Consider the following 25,102-nt stretch of genomic DNA (forward strand, 5'->3'; position numbering starts at 1 on the left):
CAGAGCCGTAGGGAAAAGTGTTCTTGTTGGTCTGGTAGATGATAGATGCTCCAAACAGCATTAATCAGCCTTAGGCAATGAGTACAGGGATGTGTTATGGAAGAATGGATGCTCCTGTCATAGACATGGATGGAAGGGGAAAGAAAGAGAGGGGTCAGCTGGCAGCAGAGTATGTGTTGTGTGAAACTATTTTGTATCGGCATGTTATATGTTTCTGAAGGTAACAATCAGCAAAGTTTTTTGTTATATTTAGTTACGAACACATTAAACAGGTGTGATGAGCTCTATTTCAAAACATGGTGTTCAAGTGAGCAGCCAGCCTCAGAGCCTCCTTATAGCACACTAGGGCTTCACTCACTTGGCCTTTCAATTTGTGGATGAGTCCAAGGAGGCTGAAACTTCCGTAACACGAACATTCTGATGAACAGGTCCTTTAGCCAATTTTTCTAAAACATTGAGAAGTTTTTCTCTGGTATAGGGCATGTGTTCTACTTTTAGACTTTTTAAGATTTTTTTTTTTAATTTCCTTTTCCTCCCCCAAAGTCCCCCGGTACATAGGTGTATATTCTTAGTTGTGGATCCTTCTAGTTTTGGCGTGTGGGATGCCACCTCAGCGTGACTTGATGAGCAGTGCCATGTCCTTGCCCAGGATCCGAACCGGCGAAACCCTGGGCCGCTGCAGCACAGCGTGTGAACTTAACCACTCAGCCATGGGGCCAGCCCCCTAGACCTTTTAAATAATGAGTAATTGCTTTATCTTCAGATTTGCAGTGAAATTCTTGGAAAAGACCATAGGAATAATGAATCTCCTGCAGTAGACTATCATCAGTGATCTTCATGCACAACACTTTCTGAAAAGTGTCCCCAGCCTTTCATGGTGGCCTATTTCTGAATACATGTCAGCAAGGGAAACGTAAACCAACTCAAATGTGGGCCTTAGTGTCAAAATCTTTTGAAATTCCTCTATAGCCAAGCCAACCAATCTGTTGACATTTTTCTCTATCCTGTCGTTTAGGCTGCATGTTTGTAGCTTCCTTTATTTGGATCATTTGTGCTTTATAGCAAAGCCCTACCTGGTGATGCACGAAGGGAGAGGAGGGTATTGCCTTCAAGGCCTCTTTTAAGAGCTGAAGAGCTTTATCCAGAGAGCCTTTTTTTGGCTCAGACTCCCTTGTGGTAAGGTGTGATTATGTACCCGAGTTTTGGCTAGTGGGAAATGGTCAAACATTGCATGTTCCATGAGGCCTGCCCCAGAAAACTTCTGTGTCTGGTCCTCAATTATCTTTTCTTTTTTGTGTGAACTCTTGGAAACAACGTATTAAAGATGGTGGAATCAAAAGACGAAAGGAGTCTTAGTGCCTGAATCACTGGATGGAGGAAAACCAGATGCCAATTAGGAATATCTATTTTTCCTTTTATGTGAATGAGAAGTAAACTTCTATGTTATCTCCCAAGTCATGTTTCAGAGTTAATCTGTGATAACAGCTTGCATCACCCTAACTAAGAGAGATGATCAGAAAGAGATAAAAATGTTTGTACTTTTCTAAATCTCAGATATCATGATCTGTTGAAATTCAGGTTATGCACTTTGTTGGTCTAGACAGTACTTGAATTAATTGTAAAGAGAGAATTGCTAAAACCCTGAGAGAAAGAGACTTTTCAAAAATGTTTCCTATGAGCTTTTAGTCGCTGTGTAGTGAAATGCCCATGCAGGTTAGATATTAGATATTTCCTTTACGATTTCAGTGGTTTTTCTGATAGTGGAAAATTTCCCAATCTGTCTTGGACCTCTGGCTGGTCTCGCTTTGCTGTAATTAGTGATAGATGATGGAATGTGTCTACAACTAGAGCTGAACATCGTCAGCATCAGTCTCCTCCAGCCAAAGACCCACCAGGAACCAATCTGTGGTTGAGCAAGTTGGATATATTCCTCATTGCAGCGAGAGAGGACATACACCACAGGGAACCATAGGATGTCTCAATGAAAGTGTATTATAAAAGGACTTCTCACGTTTGAGCTTGTGTTAGGTGACTTTGAGAAGGGTTTAAGGAATCAAGGCTTTGTTCGGGATTGGATGTTGTCAGGAAGCAGGAATAATTCTATGATTGGGTATCTTTTTTTTTAAACTTTTTATTAAGATTATGATAGTTTACAACCTTGTGAAATTTCAGTTGTACGTTATTGTTAGTCATGTTGTAGGTGCACCACTTCACCCTTTGTGCACTCTCCCCACCCCCACTTTGCCCTGGTAACGACCAATCAGTTCTCTTTGTCTATATGTTTACCTTCCACCTATGAGTGGAGTCATACGGAGTTTTTTTTCTCTATCTGGCTTATTTCACTTAATACCCTCAAGGTCCATCCAGGTTGTTGTGAATGGGACAATTTTATCCTTTTTTATGGCTGCGTAGTATTCCATTGTGTGTGTGTGTGTGTGTGTGTGTGTGTGTGTGTGTGTACCATATCTTCTTTATCCAATCATCAGTTGATGGACACTTAGGTTGCTTCCACGTCTTGGCTATTGTAAATAATGCTGCAATGAACATAGGGGTGCATGGGACTTTTGGAATTGCTGATTTCAAGTTCTGTGGATAGATACCCAGTAGTGGGATGGCTGGGTCATAAGGTATTTCTATTTTTAATTTTTTGAGAAATCTCCATACTGTTTTTCATAGAGGCTGCACCAGTTTGAATTCCCACCAACAGTGTATGAGGGTTCCTTTTTCTCCATAACCTCTCCAACATTTGTCACTTTTTGCTTTGGTTATTTTTGCCATTCTAACAGGTATAAGGTGACATCTTAGTGTAGTTTTGATTTGCATTTCCCTGATGATTAGTGATGATGAGCATCTTTTCATGTGTCTGTTGGCCATCTGTATATCTTCTTTGGAGAAAGGTCTGTTCATGTCTATGATTGGGTATCTTAATAAATCATATTCAGAGGGAAGGAAGACTAGACCAATGCTAACAGTATAATTTGAAAAGAGTAGCAGTCACTCATATTAGGCAGGATAGTGGGCTGTATTGGACCCAACTGAACAAGGTCAATATTCTTCTCTATGTTCAGACAAGATTATGGAGTGGTCTTGTTTTTGTCTTCATCCACTGTGGTCTCAGTGTGGCCTTGTCTGATGTTGATATCATGTGAAATTGTTTGTGTGCTACAGGAGAACACTGAGTCCTTTCTATGAATGCCAGGTCATGTTCTAGCAACACCAAGGCCTATCTGATAGTGCTGGGCTGGTTCCCAGATGTCCAGGGCTCTATTTCTTTCTCCTCAGGAAACTTCTACATGATTGATCCAGCAGACAGAGAGGTACCCTGACCCTTCTAAGGTCAAAGATCATATAGACAAGAAGGAACACCCAGAAAAGGAATACCAAACAAGAAATGTATCTATTTTAAGTATTGCCAGTTCAAATATGCAGATGTCTTAGGGAAAGGCATGCTTGAGAAGAGGTGTGGTGTAAGATCTCTCTCTGTGTGAATGAAAAACATCTGTCTCTCATTCAGGGAGGGATTTAGGCACCTTGAGGTAGACCACGTCTGCTCATTCCTAGTTCCTGGAAGAGTGTGCTGGCCCACTTGACATCTTATAAGCACAGGATATTGTTTAGATCCCTAGATTCTTCCCCAAACCCAATAAATCTCAAGATCGCCTAATAATGAGAATCCCAGTCCCACTCCCTAAGTCTACTCTAGTTATAGAAGTAGGCAGGGAAACTCTCTAAGCATAATGGGAGTGTGGAAATGAGAGCGGAACTACCCAGGGAACAACGGAAAGGCAACCAGGGCCAGCCTGGCCCCCTGTGGGAGTGTCAGTTTGCTTAAAGGGATGAGTGACTATTAGGCAAACATTGTTTCATCTGGAGATGAGCAAACCTAGGGCATTAGAATGAACCTCCTAGACCTGTCCCGTGACAGAATGGGCTGGTGGTGGAGGGACTCCTCAGACATATACCGTCTCAACATCTTAGGGCTCTGTGTTCTGAGTACAAGAGGGTAAAGCTCCATTATAGAACAGTCCTTTTCAGGATATGGGCCAATGGGATATTTTTCCTGAGGTTCCTTTCCCTCTTCCTCAGCTTGGACACAATGAGAAATAGTAAGACGTTTCACCTTCATTTGCTTTTGTGCACACGAGACAGTTTTGCTCAGTGGTGAAGGCCACCTGGAGTCAAGGTGTCTAGATTCATTACTAGAACTAGAACTAGAACTAGAGTTTGCCGCTTGCCAGCTGTGTGATCGTGGACTAGCTAATTCACCGTTCTAAGCTACATTTTCTTACCTATGAGTCAGGCAGTAATAGGACTTCCCTCATGGGGTTGTGGTGAGATGAAATGGGATAATGCATGTAAAGTATGTTTCATTGAAGAGCATTCAGTAATTGTGGGTGTTGCTTTCATGATGTGTGACAAGTCCCTCCTTCTGTGCAGCTGGCAGTCTGCACTGCGCTGATCTGTAGCTGAAGCCCTTCCCCATTCTAACATTTCCCAGTGAGCACCAAGAGGTGCCTCATGTCATGACTCTTACTGTGCAGCTGCTGAGGCAGGGTGTTCTGCTGTGAGCTTCAGGCCAGGGCAATCTAAGTAGTCCCACCTTAGGGCCCAGGTCAGGGAGCCCTGGACAAGCACAGAGCCTGGCAAAGCCTCTTGGGCAGTAGGCATCCAGCCCTTCCATAGGAGGGACCGACCTGTGTGGGCAGAGAAGAGATTTTTGGAAGGGGCTCACTTCCTCTCAGCTCTCTTCTAGTTCTGTATCACATGGGAGGCTTCTAGTAGGCCCGTTGAGTCTTCAGGTGAAAATATTTTCTGCAAGGCACCAGCCCTAACTCAACTCTGAAAGAAAGGGATGGAAACATAAGCAAACACTGACATGAGGTTTAGCATTTGCACTGACAGCAGCATGGCTTTGGGTATCTTGTGCATAAAATTATTGCTTAGTGACAGTTTGTCAGAGAAACAGAGTGTGTGTTGATTGCGCGATCACTATGAATTTGGCAGTGGTCCTGCTTCTCTGGGCCTCTGGCCAGCTGATTAGGTTGTCAGAATCTTACTCAGTGTGTCTTTGGCATAAACAGACTCATGAACCACACAAGACAGAGCAGCATTAAGGAGAGAGGAAACCGCCAACAGTGTGTGTTAGTGTGTCTGCGTGTGCGTGTGTGAGTGTGTGTTTCTACACAGAGGAAAGACCGAGGGAAACTGGTTTCTAATGGATAGGGTTCCTACTTGAAGAAATGAAATTTAGGCACTGAAGTATGAGTTCAATATGAGGATTCCAGGACCAGATCTGTGTTTGACTGACAAGCTGGGTGAATTTGATTTAATTTAAACTTTCTGAGTTGCCTTATGAGTTAAGTCAAAAGGTTGGCCTTGCACAGTGGTTTGCAACCCTGGCTGCAAACTAGAAAATTCCCTGAGAATCTTAAAAAACTAAACAAAAAACTGATGCCTAAACTAATCTCCAGTCTAATGGATCGGGATCTCTGAGAGTGAGGCCCAGGATCAGATTATCAGTAATTCAAAAAAAAGACATTGCAAGGTAATTTTATTGTGCAATCATAGTTTGAAAAGACTGAGGTAGGCTTTTGCTGCTCAGAGTATGGTCTGTGGACCAGCCCCATCAGCATCAACTGAAGCTTGTTAGAAATGCAGACTCTCGGGCCCCTCCACAGACCTAGCAAATTAGTCTTCCTTTTAATGAGATGTCCAGGTAATCTGTTGCTGTGTTAAAGTTTGAGAGGTACTTTCTTAGACGATTTCTAGGTCCCTTTCAGGCTAAATGCTATGGAAGGGTTGAAAGGTACTTATTCCGAGTACAAACTTATATTTCTATGAGGCTCAGAGTCAGTAACTTCATTTCTCTGTGCCTTGGTGTCCCTGTGTGCACCTTTGTAATCCACACATTATGATAAAGGAATCACAGATCAAACTGCTTTGACCTCTACACAGCAAGGCTGACGTTTGCTTTGGAGATTACTCATGTTCGCAAACATGTGCCAGTCACATCCGCAGAGAAAATACTCAGCCACCAAGAACTACGCTAATGTGAAAGGTCCAGTAATTTTCATACCATTCCAGGAGTCTTGATGGCTATCTATGGCTCACTATGATTTTCATTTCTGTCTGACTCCCATGTCAGTTCTAACTGAATTCTCATTTTTAGATGTCAAGCATTCATTCACTTGGGATTGTCAATGTACATTTAAAGACCATTTGTACCATTGAATTAGGTCCAAGACACTGCATAGTCTGCTGCTATAATGTCTATGAGAAACGGAGGCAAATAGTTTTTAGACTTGTCTGAACTATCTTGGGAATTGGAGAGTCCACGTCTACTAAGAGAAATGAGAAGAGGTGAAGATATTTTCTGGGTGCAACTGAAATTTAGAATTCTAAATTGCGCTGAAAAAAAAGTTCCACTACTTGTGTCATTCCCATGGCTCTAGGAAGCCTAAAGATGTTTAAGGAGCCTGTGATCCAAACATATTGTTGCCATGTCCAAGGCAGTCTTTTTTGCCATTTGTTCCAAATCATTTGAAGGGCAGCAAACCATAAATGATCATTAGCTACATGCCAGGCACTCTGTATGGACCTGGTTATGATATATTTCCTCTTCTCAGGTGACTTACCATCTGGGAGGAGAGGCAGATTTGTAAGCATTTAATTTAATTGTAACAAAAGGAGTAGATGTGTCATTTTGTAATCACAGAGGATGGGATGTTTATCTTTTCCTGAAGTACAGAAAAGACTTCTTGGGTAAACTCTTATTTTTTAATTGAGTTAATGATAGGTTACAATCTTGTGAAATTTCAGTTATATATTAATGTTTGTCATTCGTGTTGTAGGTGCACCACTTCACCCTTTGTGCCCACCCCCCACCCCACCTTTCCCCTGGTATCCACTAAACTTTTCTTAGTTTTGGGTTAACTCTTGATCTTTAAGCTGAAGTGTTTGGCATGATCATAGTCCTGCTGGCTCTCCACTCAGAGAATAGCCTCAAGATTGTGTGGTGTGACCAGGCCTGGCCCCGGAAGGGACGTTTTTGTGGCTACTTGTGCAGTGTGCAGTGATGTTGGCTGTACACGCTAAGGCTTCCGGAAGGCTTTGGCCTGGGACTGCCAAACCAGCTCTCATATCTCAAGTCACAGTAATCCTGCAGAAGCAGAGAAGAGGGAATATATGACTGTGAAAGTGCCAGCTGACCACCAAATTAGTACTCTGGAAATAGAAAGTTTTCTATGATAGGGGCCCCAAGATGTGGTGTATATCATTAGTGTCTACTCAAGTCTGAGTTTGTTTCAGGTGTCTTGGCAGTTGTACCTCCTGAAGCTCATCAATTGTTCAATGGTCTGTAGGTGAGATCTGCTCCTTACTTTTCCAAGGGCAGGCAAAATACCAGCTGGGGACAGATTGGACTCAGAGAACCAGAGGTGCAGAGCTAGATTATACCCAATTCCTCTCAATGAGTTGGCTGATCAGGTACCCTTGTTGGTGTATATATGTATAAAGAGCCTCTACACCTACCAGTGTAAAGTGTGGTGCAGTGACATCACACTCTTCCAGCATGTGCATTTGGTCAAACACATTGGAAGGGTCCAGAAGTTCGCTTGAGTTGCAGTGGTTCCTCTGGGCAAGCACAGGCTTCTGTTGAGGACTTAATTTGGCTGCTAAGCAGGTGAGAGTAGGTAGTTCGTCTCACCTTTAGCTGACACCTTTGGTTCCATTCATCCAGGCTCTCTGCCTTGGGTGTCATTGGTAGCGCCCCCCGCCCCCTTCTCCGGGGGCCTGGCCTATCCTTCTGGAACTGGGCACAAGGGGCAACATTCTGTAGTTGCAGTGTATGTCCTTGGGATAAACAGACCCATGACTCACAGGATAAAGCATCATTAAGGACAAAGGAAATAGCTGACAGTATGTGTATGTGTTTACAAATATGAAAGAACAATAGCAACTGGAGAAGGAAATTTATTGTCACTGACAGTGTTCCTACTTGAATCAGAATTTGAATACAGACTTCAGGATTTGAGAGCAAGCTCTGTAACAGATAAGCTGAGTGATCTTGATAGGATCCTTAGCCTCCATAAGTCTCACTTCCTCAAGGGTTAGATAAGAGGGTTCACCTAGATTTTTTATTTATTTATTTATTTTTGCTGAGGAGGATTCACCCTGAGCTAACTTCTGTGCCAGTCTTCCTCTGTCTTCTCTGTGGGTTGTTGCCACAGTATGGCTGACAAGTCGTATAAGTCTGTGCCAGGGATCTGAACCTGTGAACCCAGGCTGCCAAGGTGGAGTGCACTGAACTTAATCCCTCAGCCAAGGTGCTGGCCCCAGATTTTTGATTCTTACTACAAAGATTCTCAGTTGCTTTTTTATTTTTTTAAGGAAGATTAGCCCTGAGCTAACATCCGTGCCCATCTTCCTCTACTTTATATGTGTGACGCCTGCCACAGCATGGCTTGATAAGCGTTGCCTACATCCGTGCCTGGGATCTGAACTGGTGAACCCCGGGCCATTGAAGTGAAGTGCCTGAACCTAACCTCTGTGCACCAGGCCAGCCCCTCAGTTCCTTTTTCCATATCAAGATTGATTCACCTGGAATCATCTACATACATTTTAGAGAGAATTTCCTCTTCTGAGCTAGGTATAAGACATCACATAGTCTGCTGCCTTAATGCATGTGAGTATTGTGACGTCACTGTTTTTAAATATCTCTGAAGTATGTAGGACTTAAGTAGAACTTATCCACCAAAGGGAGCGAAGAGGAATAAGGATATTTTGCAGTTGCAACTGATATTTATGATCCTTAATTAAATGGACTGAAAAGAACATGGCTCAGCACCCATTATTCTCACAACTCTGACAATTTCATGAATGTTTAAGGTTCTTTTGGTGAAAATAATTGGATAGATGGTAGGAGATCTCCACAAGTAGTACCCCAAGCTCCCAGGACAGCATTTGTTGCCCGGAACTCCTTATCATTTCAAATGTTCAGCAAACCAGTAGTGCTCATCTGTGTTGTGCATGGGACCCTGCTGGCATCTGTAGGTAAAATGATAAGGGAGACGTTCCCTCCTCTCAAGTGGCTTGCTATCTACTGGGAGGCAGAGACACATAAGTACATTTTTTTTCCCCTTAAGGCTTGTAGGAGACTTCTTGGTCATGTTATTGATCTCCAATCTGCAGGTAAATAAAGAATTGTAGTGCTGATATGAAGGTAATTCCATGACCCTCCATTCATGGAGTCGTGGAATTTTCAAGATTGTTTTTCTGTGTTGAGATCCTTAAGTGGCAGTGGAATCAGGTGTAGGGGTGCCTGGCCTCTCATTAGACACTCTTAGCTTCCAGTTCAGTCAGCCTCTCTGTATTGAGGTCTAGGGTATCTCTTCTTGGTGAAGCTTGGCTCGTCCCTACTGGACCTGGTCATTACTCTAAAGGAGTGATTCTCAACAGGGGCTATATTGCCCCCTAGAAGGTACTTGGCAATGTCTGGAGACACTTTTTCTTTTAGGAAGATTAGCCCTGAGCTAACGTGCACCACTAATCCTCCTCTTTTTGCTGAGGAAGATTGGCCCTGAGCTAACATCCATGCCCATCTTCCTCTACTTTTTACGTGGGATGCCTGCTACAGTGTGGCCTGATAAGTGGTGAGTGGGTCTGTGCCTGGGATCTGAACTGACAGACCCAAGGCTGCCGATGTAGGGCACACAAACTTAACTGCTACACCACTGGGCAGCCCACTCTGGAGACATTTTTGATTGTCACAACTGGATTTATGGGTGCTACCGACATCTAGTGAGTAGAGGCCAGGGCTGCTGCTGAACATCCTACAGTGCAAGAACAGCCCCTCACAACAAAGAATTATCTGGCCCAAATGGTAATAGTGCCAAGACTGAGAAACTACATTGGTTCCAAAAGAACTTTCTGCGATGATGGAAGTGTTCTAAATCTGTGCTGTCTAATGTGGTAGCCACCAGCTACAGGTTACTATTGAGCACTTAAGTTGTAACTAGTGCATCTGAGGAACTCAGTTTTAGATTTAGAAGTGATAACTTTATCATACCAGTTTTCAGGACTCAGCTCTATGGCCCAGCTCTTGGGGTTGGGGGAACTTCTTGGTTGTATCATCCAGATGGTTCTTTGGGATTGCCAACAACCTGGACTTAGGTTTGTCTTCCAGAACTTTCTTGAAGCACATCTTATCCCTTTCATTGTCCTTTCGTCCATATTACTATTTTGCCAATTCTTTCTCACAAGCAATCTCTGGAGACTGGATTCTCTGACTTGAATTCCTTGGCTATGTGAGTCTGTGCTCTGAGAATCCTCTTATGTGATAAGAGACCCAGGCATTCTTTCCCCAGGTGACCAGATTTCTTGCTGGGCTAGTGGGCTCCCCCAAAATGAACCTTTTTCTGTTTTAAGCATTCCAGGGCTGATACATTTTAATCTTTGATTACTCACCTTCTAAATCACATGGGACACTTTTTTCTTTGAATAATTTCTGGATTAAATGGCATTCAATTGTGGAAGGGTATTTTCTAGGCAATTCTTAGAGATCTTGTTGAACAGAAAAACAAAATTGACTCTGGACAGCTACTATAAGAAGAGGCAGTGTCTTCTCTGAGAAAACCCAACTTCTGTGCCAACTATCTGGCCTTGCCTATTACACTTGCAGCCCAAACCCTCAGTGGGATCCTGGAACAATAGTCTTTTTTTCAGTGATTGATTTATTTACATATTCATTCCTTCATTCTCTCATTCATTTGGTCTATCATTTCCTGCACACCTACTCTCTGTGGGGCACATGGCTGGATGTGAGGGATGAAAAGGCACTTAAGTTTTAGCCTCGTGAAAGCCTCACAGTATGACAAGAGACAGACATGAAATAATGAAAAACAGGCAAATGTGTACTGATAGAGAGCCCTCAACATTCTCTGGGGATTAAGTCATCTTCCCTTCAACCTCCTCAACGTTTCCCCAAGTCAAAACACACTTTTGGCAGCTTAAATTGAGCATCTGATTATACCCATCATTTAGTCCAGTTCATCTTAAGACAATGAATTTGTTTCAAGAATTCAGAAATGATGAATTCACGTTTTGCAATGACAGGATACAAACAGGGTTAGTTCATTCAGCTAATAAATTTAGAAAGGTAGAATAATTTGTGAAATAAGTCCTCAAAATTGTTCTCAAGTAGATACTAAACTGAGGTGGGGGATATTTTAGAGTAGTTTTGTATGCCAGTGTATGGTTTTAAATATTTAAACTTTTAAATATTTAAAATATTATACCCCTTGAATAATTTAATAATGTGCCAAGATTTCCTTTGTTTTTAATTTATCGTGTACATATTTTGAATAGCCAGCCTAAATCCTCTTAGGAATATGGTTAGTTACAAAGAAATAACTTTTGAAAATTTTGATTTAATTAATTCAAAATATTAAACTTCTCATTAAATAGAAATAATATATTAATTATTAAAGAAAATAATGAATATTTATGGGGTTGATCCTGTCAGCCAGGTTTTTGTGTTTGTGCCTGTGCTGATGAGGCCTGCACTGCTAGGACTTTGGGAAACACTAAACAGCACCTTGTTCATGACCACTCCTCCTGTTTCCACCCATTACCTGGAGAGATACGGTTCAGTGGTGCTGCCCACAGGCTCAGGACAGATGCTGCTGCTCCTTCCAGTGCCCAGTGAAAGCCACTGAGCCACAAGAGTGGCCAGACGTGAGAGGAGAGGCTGAGGGTTCGGGGAGAATTTTGTCATTCTTACGGTGAGGCAGTGTTGAGATATGAAGAGGTGCTGTCTGGGGTGGAGCTCTGGCTGCCTGGCAGCAGAGATGCTCTGCTTACTGCCACTCCCTCCCACCAGCTGCCTGAAGTAAAATGACTCTTAATCTATGTCCAGTAGAAAAGATACAGTACAGGAGACCATCTTGAAAACTATTGAGTCTAGAAGCTTGCAGAGGGAGGGTTTGGCCTGTGGGCAGTGGTTTCCTTAGACCAGTGTCCTGTTCACCAAGCACTTCTTGGAAGGGCAATTTGGAGCCATACTGGGGCCCCAGTCTAGGCAGGAGGCTGGGTTTCTCCTCCCCGAATCTAGAGTTAGTAGAATGCTTCTTTTGTACACATAAGTTCTTGTAAGGAGTTATTTCCTTTGCCGTCTGCCATGGAGAGGCTGTAGAGTCTGCCCTGCCCATGGAAAGGGATTGGCGTTCAGTTTAATGATTATGATAATCCAATCACTGTGGCAGATACCTGGCAACTCCAAGGAATTCCACAAGTGGGCAGAGTAGCTTTGGATGTTTTCTGACATATGGGGGTGTGTGCATGCGTGTGTGTGTGTGTGTGTGTGTGTGTGTGAGAGAGAGAGAGAGAGAGAGAGAATGTTTTCTGTGAAGCATTTCTGTTTGTGTGTGAGAAAGTGTATGTGAGTTTGTGTGTGTGTGTGTGTATGTGTGTGTAACTAGAGGAGTGTAACTCTGGAGCATATCTTTCCCTGTCCACTTTGGATTTCTCCTATTTTTCTCTGTATCCTTAGCAACTCTAGTCTGAGGTAGAGCTAGCACCAGGCCAAGGTCTGAGCAGAAAGAGTTGACAGCTTCCCTGATGTCTCAGACCTGCTTCTTCCCTCTCTCTTGCCAACATCTTAACTTCCTAGTCCAATTTCTATGTTTCTTGGTCACAAATATTTTGATTTACTTTTACTTTTAATAAATTTTACTTTAAAAAAATTTACTTTTAATTTATAAATTTTAATTTACTTATTTAACAGTGGACGTGGACTCTAGGACAACCACTAAAAATAAATTTAAGAATAAGTTTAATTAATATGCTAAGAGAGGAGAGAAAATGGAATTATATAAAAGCCTCAATTAAAAGGAAGGATGGAAAAGAGTGGAAGAGTAGAAAAGAAACAAAGAACAAGAGCAAAGAATACAAAACAATTACAAATATGTAGATATTAAACTACATCAATAATCACTTTAGATGTGAATGGTTTAAACACAGCAATCAAAGACAAAGCCTGTCAGCATGGATTAAAAAATAAGATCCAATTAAAAGCAGTTTGTAAGAAACTCACTTTAAATATAGAGACACAGATAGATTAAAAGTAAGCGGATGAGGAAAGATATACCATGCTCACACTAATCAAAAGAAAGCTGGAAGAACCATATTAATTTCATACAGAGTAGACTTCAGAGCAAGGAAAGTTAGCAGGGATAAAGAAGAGCATTGCATAATGATAAAAGGGTCACTACAATAAGAAGACATCACAATCCTTAATAGATATGCACCTAACAACAGAGTGTCAAAATACGTGAAGCAAAAACTGATGGAACTGCAAGGAGAAACAAAGGAACAGTTAGAGACTTCAACATCCCACTATCAGTAATTGACAGACCCAGCAGGCAGAAAATCAGTAAGAATATAGGTGAACTGAACAGCACTGTCAATCACCTGGATCTAATTGACATTTATCAACTACTTCATCCAAAAACAGCATAACACACTTTCTTTTCAAGCTCATAGGGAATATTCACAAAGATAGACTATTTTCTTAGCCATAAAACACAACCTAACAAATTTAAAAGACAAAATCGTACAACGTGTGCTCTCAGATTACAATGGAATTAAACTAAGAATCAGTAAAAGAAGGATAGATAGAAAATCCCAAATATTTGGAGATTAAACAACATAGTTCTAAATAACACATGGGTCAAGAAGAAGTCTCAAGATAAATTAAAAAATATTTTGAACTAAATGAAAATGAAAACACAGCTTATCAAAATGTGTGGGATACAGCAAAAGCAGTGTTTAAAGGAAGATTTATAGCATTAAATGCATATGTTAGAAAAGAAGAAAGATCTAAAATCAATAATACAAGCTTCTACCTCAGGAAATTGAAAAAGAAGAACTTAAACCCAACGTATGCAGAAGCAAAGAAATACTAAAAATTAGAGCAGAAATTAATGAAATTGAAAACAAGAAATCAATAGAAAAAAAAATCAACAAACTCCAAAACTGGTCTTTGGAAAATATCAATAAAATTGATAAACCTGCAGCCAGGTGAACCAAGAAAGAAAGAGAGAATATACAAATTACTAAATACCAGAAATGAAAGAGGGACTATCACTACTGATATCCATGGACATTAAAAGGATAATAAAGGAATATTATGAACAGCTCTATGCCCACAAATGTGATAACTGTTGGAGGAGGTAATCAAGAGGATGTGACCTGCTGTTGACCTGCAACCTCGACTGGGCAATTGGAAACTTCTCACCACCCGCCCTGTCCTTGGAAAGTACATTCTGCCCACCATTCCCACACTAGGAGCTCTTTCAAGGACGCAGCCTTGAGAGAGTAAGGTGTTGTTGAGTCTTATCTTGACTGTCTACATGACTGAACCCAGTTAAGGCTTCTATATAAACTTTTAAGATTCTGGCAGGTGAGTGCAGAGATCTACTCATCTTGCAGCCACCCAAGGCAAACTTTGTAAGTTCCCTTGCTTATTAAACCTGCCACCTGTCAATCTGGAGTGATCTGCCTCTTTCTTCAGTCTTTCTTTATGTTCAACATTAACTGCTTAACTTACAGTTGGACAGTCTTTTAGAACTTGATAAGGGTAAATGACTTTACTTCTCTGTAATCCTAAACAGAAAATGAGATCCCCTAAGTAAACTTATTCTGGGGCAATTTGGACCCCTGTCCCTCTTATAACACTAGAAGTATTTGTCACATTCATTCATTCATTTATAAATTCATTCACATATCTAATAAATACTTATTGAATACCTAGTATATACTAGGCACCATTCTGGGCACTAGGGAAACATCAGCACACAAAGATCCTTGTCTTCGTGGAGCTATATTCCAGCAGGAAGAGAAGACAATAAAAATAATATGGACAGATTTGTGTCACACACACCGCCCACCCCCCGTGACCCCGCCAAATTCATATGTTGAACACTTAACCCCCAATGTGACTGTATTTGGAGATAGGGACCTTAAGGAGGTAATCAAGGTTAAATGAGGTATAAAGTTTGGGCCCTAATCCGATAGGGCTGGTGTCCTATCTCTTTCTCTTTCCAAGCACATTCAGAGGAGAGGCTATGTGTGGACACAGCAGGAAGGTAGCCCTCTGCAAGTCAGGAGCAGATCCCTCACCAGAAATCAACTTTGCTGGCGCCTTAATCTTGAACTTCCAGCCTCCAGAACTGTGAGAAAATAAATTAACATTGTTTAAGCCACCCAGTCTGTGGTGTTTTGTTTTGGCAGCCCAAGTCAACTAATACAATAATAAATAATTAAATTAGATAGTGTGTGATAAATGCTACAGAAGGAAAGAGCAAGTAGAGAGGGTAAGACTAATTCTATCTGGGGGGAAGAAAGGAGCCAAAGTCTAACAGCTGCTAAGTGATAGAGCTAGAAACCTTTCTAGGCCTCAATTTCTTCACTGGTAAAATGGGAGTTATATTAATTCTTACCACACAGGATTTTATGAAGATTAAATGGACCATTATATATAAAGCCCTGAGAACAGTGCCTGTTATATGGTAAATGCTCAATAAAGACTAGCCATTACACCTACTACTGCCACCACTACCATCTGGGAATGGCACTTACTTCTAGGGCTGGGGCCATCACCTAAAAGTGGCCTGTGCTGTAATGTGGGGCTTTAACTACAGTGTGGTCAGATACTGGTCACTGCCATTGGGTTGCCATTTCAGATTCTCTTTTTCTGTTGATCCTCTTTCTTGGCCATAGTGAGAAACGGGGATGATACTCCAGAGGAAGGAGAGTGAGGCTTTCCATACAAAGGGATGTTTGTGTGGCCAAAAGAGCAGAAAAGTTTAAATCAGACCCAAAATATTTCAGAGTTGGGGAAATCAAGGTTTGAGAATGCATTCAATAGATAAGAAATATTGCTCTCATAGGGCTAGCTTAACATGGAGCTAGCAGCTATAACAAAGAAACTCAAAAAATATAAATGACACTGTAAAAGAGGTTTATTTCTTGCTCACAGAACTGTCCAGGGGTGGTGTTCATGGACAGCTGGCAGGTTATCTTCATGCAGTGATTCAAGCACACAGGTTTCTTCCACCCTGTGGCTCCGCCATCTCCTAGATCCTAAAAATCGAGGGTAGAGAAGGCACACCTACTTCTTATCCTGGGAGTGACACACATTCCTTTTCTGGTATTTCATTAGGAAGAACTAGTACATGGCCCACTTAGATATAAAGGGAAGTTGGGAAATGTAGTTCCAGACTAGGAAGCCCACCTCCTAGTGACAACTTCATACTATGGAAGCAGGAGCACTCATTTGGGTGGGCCAGAGCTGTTTCTATCACAATATCCTACTCTGGCCCTAAATATCCTCAATGTATGCTTCTTCCCAAACATGGAGCATCCTCAGACCTTTCCCAAGGGAGTGAACCCAGAGTCAAGGCAATCATTGCACCAGCTCATAGTCAGCGATCTCGGGGTGATGCACCATTCTCCCCAGTGGTCTGGGTGTGACTCCTTGTGATCTGGTGATAAAAAAACTAAAAGACTAGATGAGACTGGGTAATTCATGTGAACCACGTGCAATGGTGGGGCATGATAACCATAATACATGCTCCAAATTGAAAAATGGGAAGATGGAGGCACCTCAGAGGTCACGAGTTGGTAGCAGTGATGAAATTCTGCTGTATAGGCATTTTGAAGATCCCCTACCCTGGCAATGGTGGAAGTTTCTCAGTTAGACCCTGATTCTGCTCTCTGATGGGAACTCTCTTGCCCTCGTTCTCCACATCCCCGCCTCCATCCTCTGGGAGGTTCTTTTTGACATTGACCCTCTTATTCTGACCTCTTCTGCCATGGGGTGGGTGTTCTGTTTTTACCTTCTTGGCCCCAGAGACCCCTGTCCTCATGTAGAACCTTTGTTGATAATATCCCTTTGGAGAGCATTTAGGCAAAACATTAGTGCCCTCCAAGAATGCCTCAAATATTTATCAACATTTGATTCTGAGAATAAAAAGGAGTTTTAGAAGTAGATTATCATGGAAGCATTGGTAGGTAAAAGAGAGGTGAAAAGAGCCACATAAAGGTACAAGGGACAACAAGGATAGTCAGAGGAAATGTGTGGAATTGTTTATGTGTTCTCTGCTTGTATCTGAATTATGGATTTCTTTTGAAGTTGGCAGTAGGAACGTTTGCACCTCTCTTATCAGCTGCCTCACCAGGTCTCTGGAAGCAACACATGTCTAGGGTCTTTTACAGTTTCCAACCAGACTTTGCACCTTTCTTTAGACTCCTTTTGTACTTCCTAAAGGGCTAGAGGCAGAGACCCCCAAATTCATGCAAGTCCAAGAAACACAGGCTAAAACTGCTCCTCAGTGTCAGGGGACAATGGTATCACTATGAAATAAAAACCCTGGTCCCTGCCTGTCTGGAGTTCCTAATATGATTGCAAGATTAAACTTTCACACACGTCTAACAACAGAGAGGAAAGCCCTTCAAAACTGGAAAGCACATGGAATGGATGACACATGAGACAACTGAGGTTATGTGTGTTGTCAACAGAAGCACAATATTATAATGTGTACTGTTAAAGGTGTGTGGCTTTCATCTTGGTACACTCTCATTTAGCACATTATTGACACCCATTGGGAGCCCAGGAAAAGTTTGTTGCACAAAAAGTAAATTCCCTAATACTGATGGCAAAAGATGCAGAGCAGAGAGGTCACATGGAGGAGAGTGGTCAGAGCAAACTTCCAGGAGGAAGTTAAATTTTCAAAAATCAATTGTGATGAACCAGCTCATGGATTGAGGAAAAGAGTTGGAGAACATTTTGTGTATTGTTGAGGTGGGGTGAGTGGGTGGGTGGTGGTAGAGATTAAGTCATGGGGAAGGACCTGGAAATAGACACTAGTCAATTATGTGCAGAGATTTTCAAACATTGATTAGTGTAGTTTGCACAAATAGTAACTAATTGCAGAATGGACACCAATGGGGTGTTCACAGCATTCTGCCCTGACCATCTTTGTTTTCTTACTTACTTTATTTCACTATGTAATATTTGCTCTTGGTATCAAATTCAAAATTCAAAACGATATACAGTTGAAAGTAAGCCTTCCTCTGATACAGACTCCCAGACAACCACTTTCCTCTTTAGAGGCTACTCCAGAGGGAATATATCCTTCCCCAAATATTCTGTGCATACTTGTGATATGCTTTTGTTTTATTTCCCCTCCCACCCTTCTTTCTTTCTTTCGAATAATGTTAACATGCTGTACATACTCTTCTTCACTTCTCTCTTTTATTTTTTAATACATTTCAGAGATAGTTTTCTAGATTTTTACATTAAGAACTGCCTTATTATTATTAATTTTTTAAAAGATTGGCACCTAAGCTAACGACTGTTGCCAATCTTTCCTTCTCCTCCTCCGCCTCCTCCCCACCCCCCTCCCCTCCTCCTCCTCCTTAGTGACCACAAACCAGGCCTCCTACCATCTCTCTTGCTCTCCCTCTTCTCTGAAGCCCAGAAACCTGGTTATAGGCTCTCTCTAGGGCCTCTGCTCTACTGGGTGGTGGGCCTCACCTGTACCCTTGACCATTTCCTCACTGCCCTTCTCAGCCAGAGATGCAGGAGGACAAATTAGCCAGGGTTTGAGGCTGGACTGTCCAGCAGGCATCCCAGTCCTCTCTCAGAGCCGTCAGCTGTCGGGTACCCTTTTCTATCAGCTCATGAATGAATCTGGAGAGTTGCCAACCCACAGAATCTGAGGCATTTTCAGAGGTTTATTTCTTGACAGTTCTTTTAAGATTTATGATCAGTTTTTCCATCTCAGTCACTGTCCCGTTTATGTGCAAGCCCTGGTAGTGGCAGATGGCAGTGTCACTGCACATTCTCTGGTGCTGCTGAAAGTTGCTGTAGCACACATGGAGCACTTGTCTCTCAACTGGAGTCAGATCCTTACTGAATTCTTTCTGGAAGTAATACTCTGCCTCATCATACTGACCCATCATGGCATAGAGGCAGGCAAGGTCTGAGCAGGCACAGGGTAGGTTAATATTCAACTCAACAACTTAAAATAATCCACAGCATTTTTCATTATTTACTCAGTTCTTCATTGTCATTAGTTGAGCACATTCTTCACCTCACTATGTGTCTGATTTTTGCTCTGTGGCAGCATCCAATCTTGAGATGTTGGTAGATGTTGTTTGGCACTGATTCTAAAGCCTTTTAAAGTAATTCTATAGCTGGTCCAGAGTACCTTTATTGTGGTAAGATTTGGCTGCACTGCAGAGTACATCTGTTGGATATGGTGTTTTCTTCAAGGCCTCCTCCACTAGCTTTTGTCCTTCTACTTCTGTCTTGATCTTCTGAAGAGTCAGAGCCAGGAGAACATTCATATACTGTGGTTCTCAGGAGTCAGCTGAGTGATCGGACTCAGGGAAAATGGTGTTTTCTGTTAGTGCTTTGTCGCCCAGATGACAAAATGTGATCGCCAGTCCTAGGGAGAACTCTGGGTTGGTGGGTCGCTTTTCCAGAGCCTTTTCAAAGCACTCATTAGCTCATTCATAATACTTTTCTCCCCATTTTAAAAACACCCATCCTTTTTCATAATCTCAGGGCATTCAATTCTATGGGAGCTTGCAAACTTCTTGTAAAGATTTCCCACCTTGTTGATGTAAGCCTGTGCTTCTGAAAGTCTGCCCATGTGATAGTAGACTCAGGCATAATTTCCCTGGGTGACGAGACTTCTGATTTTGCCTTAGTGGGCTTGCCCTTGCAGGATAAACTCCTCTGCTTGGTGTAAGTATTCCGGAGTTGCCTTGTTCTGGCCTCTGAAGTGTATAACGTAGGCAAACAGAGTGTACATGATTGATTTGAATCAGTCTTTAAAACTCTACCTGATCATACACTCTGTCTTGTAAGTATTATCTAAGGAACTCTCTTCATCATATAAACACCAGATGAAAGGGCGTTTCAGTTGTGGTGGATATTTTCTAAGGAATGTTTGGTGGTTTAACTATAGGAGAATAAAAGAGAACACTTTGGGATATGAGTGAGCAGATGTACAAAGCAGCAGGTTTGGGGCAAGGCCATCTGACCACTTCGTTTTTTAGGAAGATTAGCCCTGAGCTAACTACTGCCAATCCTCCTCTTTTTGCTGAGGAAGACTGGCCCTGAGCTAACATCCATGCCCATCTTCCTCTACGTTGTACGTGGGATGCCTACCACAGCATGGCTTTTTGCCAAGCGGTGCCATGTCCGCACCCGGGATCTGAACCAGCAAACCCCAGGCTGCAGAGAAGCGGAACATGCACACTTAACCCCTCTGCCACCCGGCCACCCCGGTCTGACCACTTCTGAAAAGAGGTTAGACATGAAGAAGATGAGCAACTTGACAGTGTCCTCTACCCATCCTCACATGCTAGTAACCTAAGCCATGGGTCTCATGGGCTCTTTTGCATCCTGTTTCAAGGTGTCTCAGAGGAAGTGGTGAGAGGATATTATCTGATGGACCAGATATAGGTCCATCTCCCCACATCTTGTTATACTAATGTGAGGAGTTGGCACTCGTCCTGAACAACACTGACTAAAGATTAGCTCAGCAGTCCTGGCCAGACCAACCTATGTGCAAGAGACCATTTCTTTCCACCCAGATTAGGTTCATTCCTAGATTTGACTGAACAGTTACTTCTTCCTGCTAATCTTTCTAAATGCATGCATATTAGGCAGGGGGCAAGAGGGCAGAGAGCGAGAGAATGAACACAAACATGTATCTACTCAGAGTCAGGAGGAAGAGATGGAAGGGGAAGAGGGTGAGAATGAATCATTTGCTTTTGACAAGTGACTATCCCCAAGGGAGATGAGCACAGTTATCAGTAAAGAGGAAGAGCTCACAATTTCACTCAATGCCCAAAGAATGATTTTGATTTTTAATGTTATATTGAATCTAAGTTGTTTTATAATGATTTTGAATTCTTTAACCTCCTAAAGTACACAGTGTGCACCCTTCTCACCAGTAGCAGATGTGCATTTCAAAGGTGTTTATTAAACATACAGAAGCACATTAATTGATGTAAGGAGATGATCAAGCTCTATATCTGAGACAAATGCAGGTTATCATGTATTCTGTCATATGTAAAATATAGTAGAACCTTGGGAAAGGAAATACATAATGATAATGAAAACAAGACCTAACGTTGATTGAGCGCTAATTACATGCCAGGCACTGTTCGAGGGTCTTTACATGTATCAACTCACATAATCCTCACCTCACCCAATGGGGCAGGAGGTATTATTATCCCCGATTTGCATATGGGACTCTAAGAAACTTGTTCAAGGTCATATAGTTTATTTAGGGGCAGATATAGAATTGAACTGAGGCAGTCTAGCTTCTCAGCTTACAGTCTTAACTAGCAGTCTAAAGCTATAGATAGCGGTTATGTAAATAAAATTCACTTGTTAAACAAGTATTTGAAATACACATGTGAGTGTTTGTGTAGGTACATATACATAGCCACAAATGTTTCTTGAACAAATAAATGAATTTATGTGTCTATCTATATCTCTGTCATTCAGTTCAATAGATATTGGGGCAGGTGTCATTTTAGGCAGTAGGGATAAAAAATAGAAGAAGACAGGTCCTTAGTCTCTCTTGGCTCACAACAAGAGGACAACAAGAAACTACAAATATGAGACTGTACAAGAAAATATCCTGTTAGGACACTATCCAGTCATGATTACTGCTGTCCTGATGAAATTAAAACTGAATGCATTGGTCGGGATGTGCCTGAGTATTTGGTGGTGATCAGGGAGGAGCTAGAGTTACTTTAAGTAGAGTAGTTGGAAAAAGACTCTCTGAGAAGGGCAAATTTAAGCTGTGACCTAAATGACAAGAAAGAACTAGGTCTTCAAAGATCTGGGAGTTGGGAATCTAGGCATAGAGAAGAGCAATTGCAAAGGCCCTAAGGCAGGAATGAACTTGGCTTGTTTAAGAAAAAGAAGCTGATGTGGCTGGTGCAGGGGGAGGCTCATGTGAGACAAGTGTTAGAATTACACAGGGTCAGATTACATGGGGCCTGTCAGAGGGGATAAGGAGCATGAATGTTGTTCTAAGTGACACATAAAACAATGGACAAGGGTGTGTGTTAAGCAGAGGAGTGACTTGATTTTATATATATTTGGACAAAATCATTCTGGCTGCTGTATAGAGAATGGATTTTAGGAAGTCAAGTGTGGAAACTGCTAGAGCAGTTAGGGAGCTGTTGCTGTGGTCCAGGCAAGGAATGATGGTGGCCAAGACTAGTGTGATAGCAGAAGAAACAGAGAGAAGTGAATAGATTTAGGGTATATTTTTGAAGGTTGGGTCAACAGGACTTGCTGATTATTGGATCTGGGGTATAAGGTAAAGAGAGAACTTAGGATTATAGTAGTTTTTGGCCTGAGCAATTTATTGGACAGTAGTAAGTTTAGTAAGACAACAGGAGAAATAGGTTTATGGGAGAAGCCAGGAGTTCTGTTTTGGAATAAATTGAGGTACCTATTGGATATGCAAGTGGAGCTGTTGAGGCAATAGCTGGATAGATGAGTCTAGAGTTCAGAGGTGAAGGCTGGAGTGATAAATCTGGAAGTCCTGACCATGTAGGTAATTCTGAAAGCCTTGGGTCTGAATGCCATTACCTATAGAAAGAATGTCGATGTAGAAGAGAGGGCCTGCCCAAGAGAGCCTTGGGGCACCGTGACTTTCAGAGATTGGATAGAGGATGAGAAGCAGCAGAGCGGGCTGAGTAGCCAGTAAGGAAGGAAGAAAACTAGATGGTAGTGCTACCCTAAGAATAGTAAAAGATATTTCAATGAGGAAGTGGTGAGACTAGTTCTTGAGAAAGGACTAAAAGGAGGATATAAAAGTGACTACTGGATTTGGCCACATGTTGGTAATTGGTGACTTTGGTAAGACATAACTGTCGAGAGTGATGGAAGCAAAGGATCATTTGGAATGATTTGAGGAGAAAATAAGAAGTGAAGAGGCAATTCTTCCAAGAAGTTTCACTGCAAAAACAAAAACTTGGGTGGGTATAGCTGGAGATGGAGAGATTATTTTTTATATCAACTAGGTGACATTAAGGAATAGTTGCATGCTGATGGGAGTGATTCAGCAGGGATAGAAAAACTGATGATACAAAAGAGCTGATAATTACTGGAGAGAAGTCTTTGAGTAGGTGAAATACGATGTAAATCAGAACAAAATTGTGATGCTTGACTCTTTTTTTTTTCCCCAATAGGGATAATTCTTCCAAATTATGGAAGGGAAGGCCGGCTAAGGGCACAGATTTAGGCAGACTAAAATTTGGTAGTGACAAATGAGGATGGTTTTTTAAGTTTGCCTCTTCGAGAAGATATACACCAAAGTGTTAGCAATGCTTTTTATTTTTATTTACTTTGTGTTTCTCTCTCCTCTACCCCTAAGTGTTTGCCTTTGACCATGCGTTTCTGAAAATCAAGTAATGTATGTGTCATAAGATCATGGAATCAGTATTAGATAGTTTCTATTTGCCCCTTCAGATCCATTCTTTCTTCTTCTCTATCAACCTTTGTAAATATTAATGATCTCCACTGTCTCTGGTTTCCCAGTGGGTTGGGCAAAAGGAAACAACAAGTGATCAGAGAGAGGGAGCAGTATCCTCAAATATTTATTTCTGGGGCTTCTACCCTCCAGAACTTTCCTCTAATGATGTCCATAGTTGCTGTCAGTTCACCCTCTATTTACACTTCTCTCTCTATGTCCCTGTAACTTCTCTCTTCTCTTACCTCTTTAGGCTTAATGTATTATTAGCCTCAGGTTGCTACATCATCCTTTATCATCTGTAAACTCAACCCACCTCTTTATTCAACTTTCTTTAATTACTCAGCTTGATTTTGACATCAGATTCCTGCTAGGAACCTGACTTATACAGAAAAAGAGAAGAAACCTTAAAGATAAGAACCCAGGGCCTGAGGACTTCATGGAAAATGAAATTAGCACATTCTCTTTATGACCCTGTGTAAGTTGTTTATGCTCTCTGAGGTTAGATTCCTCATATCTTTTGTGAGGACTTTACAGGGATCAAAAAGGAATGTTATGAACAGCTCAGTGCCCAGATTTTTGATAACTGTTGGAGGTCATTGAGAGGATGTGACCACAATTGACCCAGGCAATTGGACGCTGCTCAATTCCTCCCTTTTCCTTGGAATCTACATTCTGCCCACCATTCCCACACTAGGAGTTGTTTCAAGGACATAGCCTTGAGAGAGTGATGTGTTGTTGGGACCATCTGGGCTGTGTATGTGACTGAACCCAGTTAAGGCCTCTATATACACTTTTAAGTTTCTAGCAGGTGGGTGCAGAGTTCTGCTTGTCATGTGACCACCCAAGGCAAAGCTTCTATGTAAGTTCTCTTGCTTATTAAGTGTGCCACCCACCAATCTGGAGTGGTTTGTCTCTTTCTTTGGTCTCTCCTTGCCCTCCATGTCTGGGGGCCAGTCTGTGAACCAAAAATAACCTAGATGAAATGGACCAATTCCTTGAAATAAACAATACGAAAACTCATACAGGGAGAAATAGATGATCTGAGTAGGGCTATATGTATTAAAGAAATTGAATGAATAATTAATAACCTTCCAAAACAGCAACAAGCCTAGATAGGTTTTTTGTTTGTTTGTTTGAGGAAGATTAGCCCTGAGCTAACATCTGCCACCAATCCTCCTCTTTTTTGCTGAGGAAGGCTGGCCCTGAGCTAACATCCGTGCCCATCTTTCTCTACTTTATACGTGGGATGCCTACCACAGCCTGGCTTTTTGCCAAGCGGTGCCATGTCCACACCTGGGATCCAAACCAGCGAACCCTGGGCCGCCAAAGTGGAACGTGTGCACTTAACCACTGTGCCACCTGGCCAGCCCTGAGCCTAGATGGTTTCAGTGGTGAATTCTACCAAACATTTCAGAAAGTAATGATACGAATGCTTTCCAATCTCTTTCAGAAAATAGAAGCAGAGGGAATACTTCCTAACTAATTCTATGAGCCAGCATTCCCCTAATACCAAGCCAGACAATGAC

The 25,102-nt window shown here is 41.9% G+C and overlaps 1 protein-coding gene and 1 pseudogene across 1 annotated transcript in view; both read right to left on the reverse strand.

Moving 5' to 3' along the window:
• The window catches only part of LOC100059068 (interferon-induced protein with tetratricopeptide repeats 5-like), a 78,220-nt gene that overhangs the window by 18,911 nt on the left and 34,207 nt on the right, over nt 1-25,102 (reverse strand). The gene's annotated exons all lie outside the window — the stretch shown is intronic.
• LOC111774455 (interferon-induced protein with tetratricopeptide repeats 3-like) lies at nt 19,103-19,883 on the reverse strand (annotated as a pseudogene).

This window comes from Equus caballus, chromosome 1 (assembly GCF_041296265.1).
Source record: "Equus caballus isolate H_3958 breed thoroughbred chromosome 1, TB-T2T, whole genome shotgun sequence".
In the NCBI taxonomy this organism is placed as follows: domain Eukaryota; kingdom Metazoa; phylum Chordata; class Mammalia; order Perissodactyla; family Equidae; genus Equus; species Equus caballus.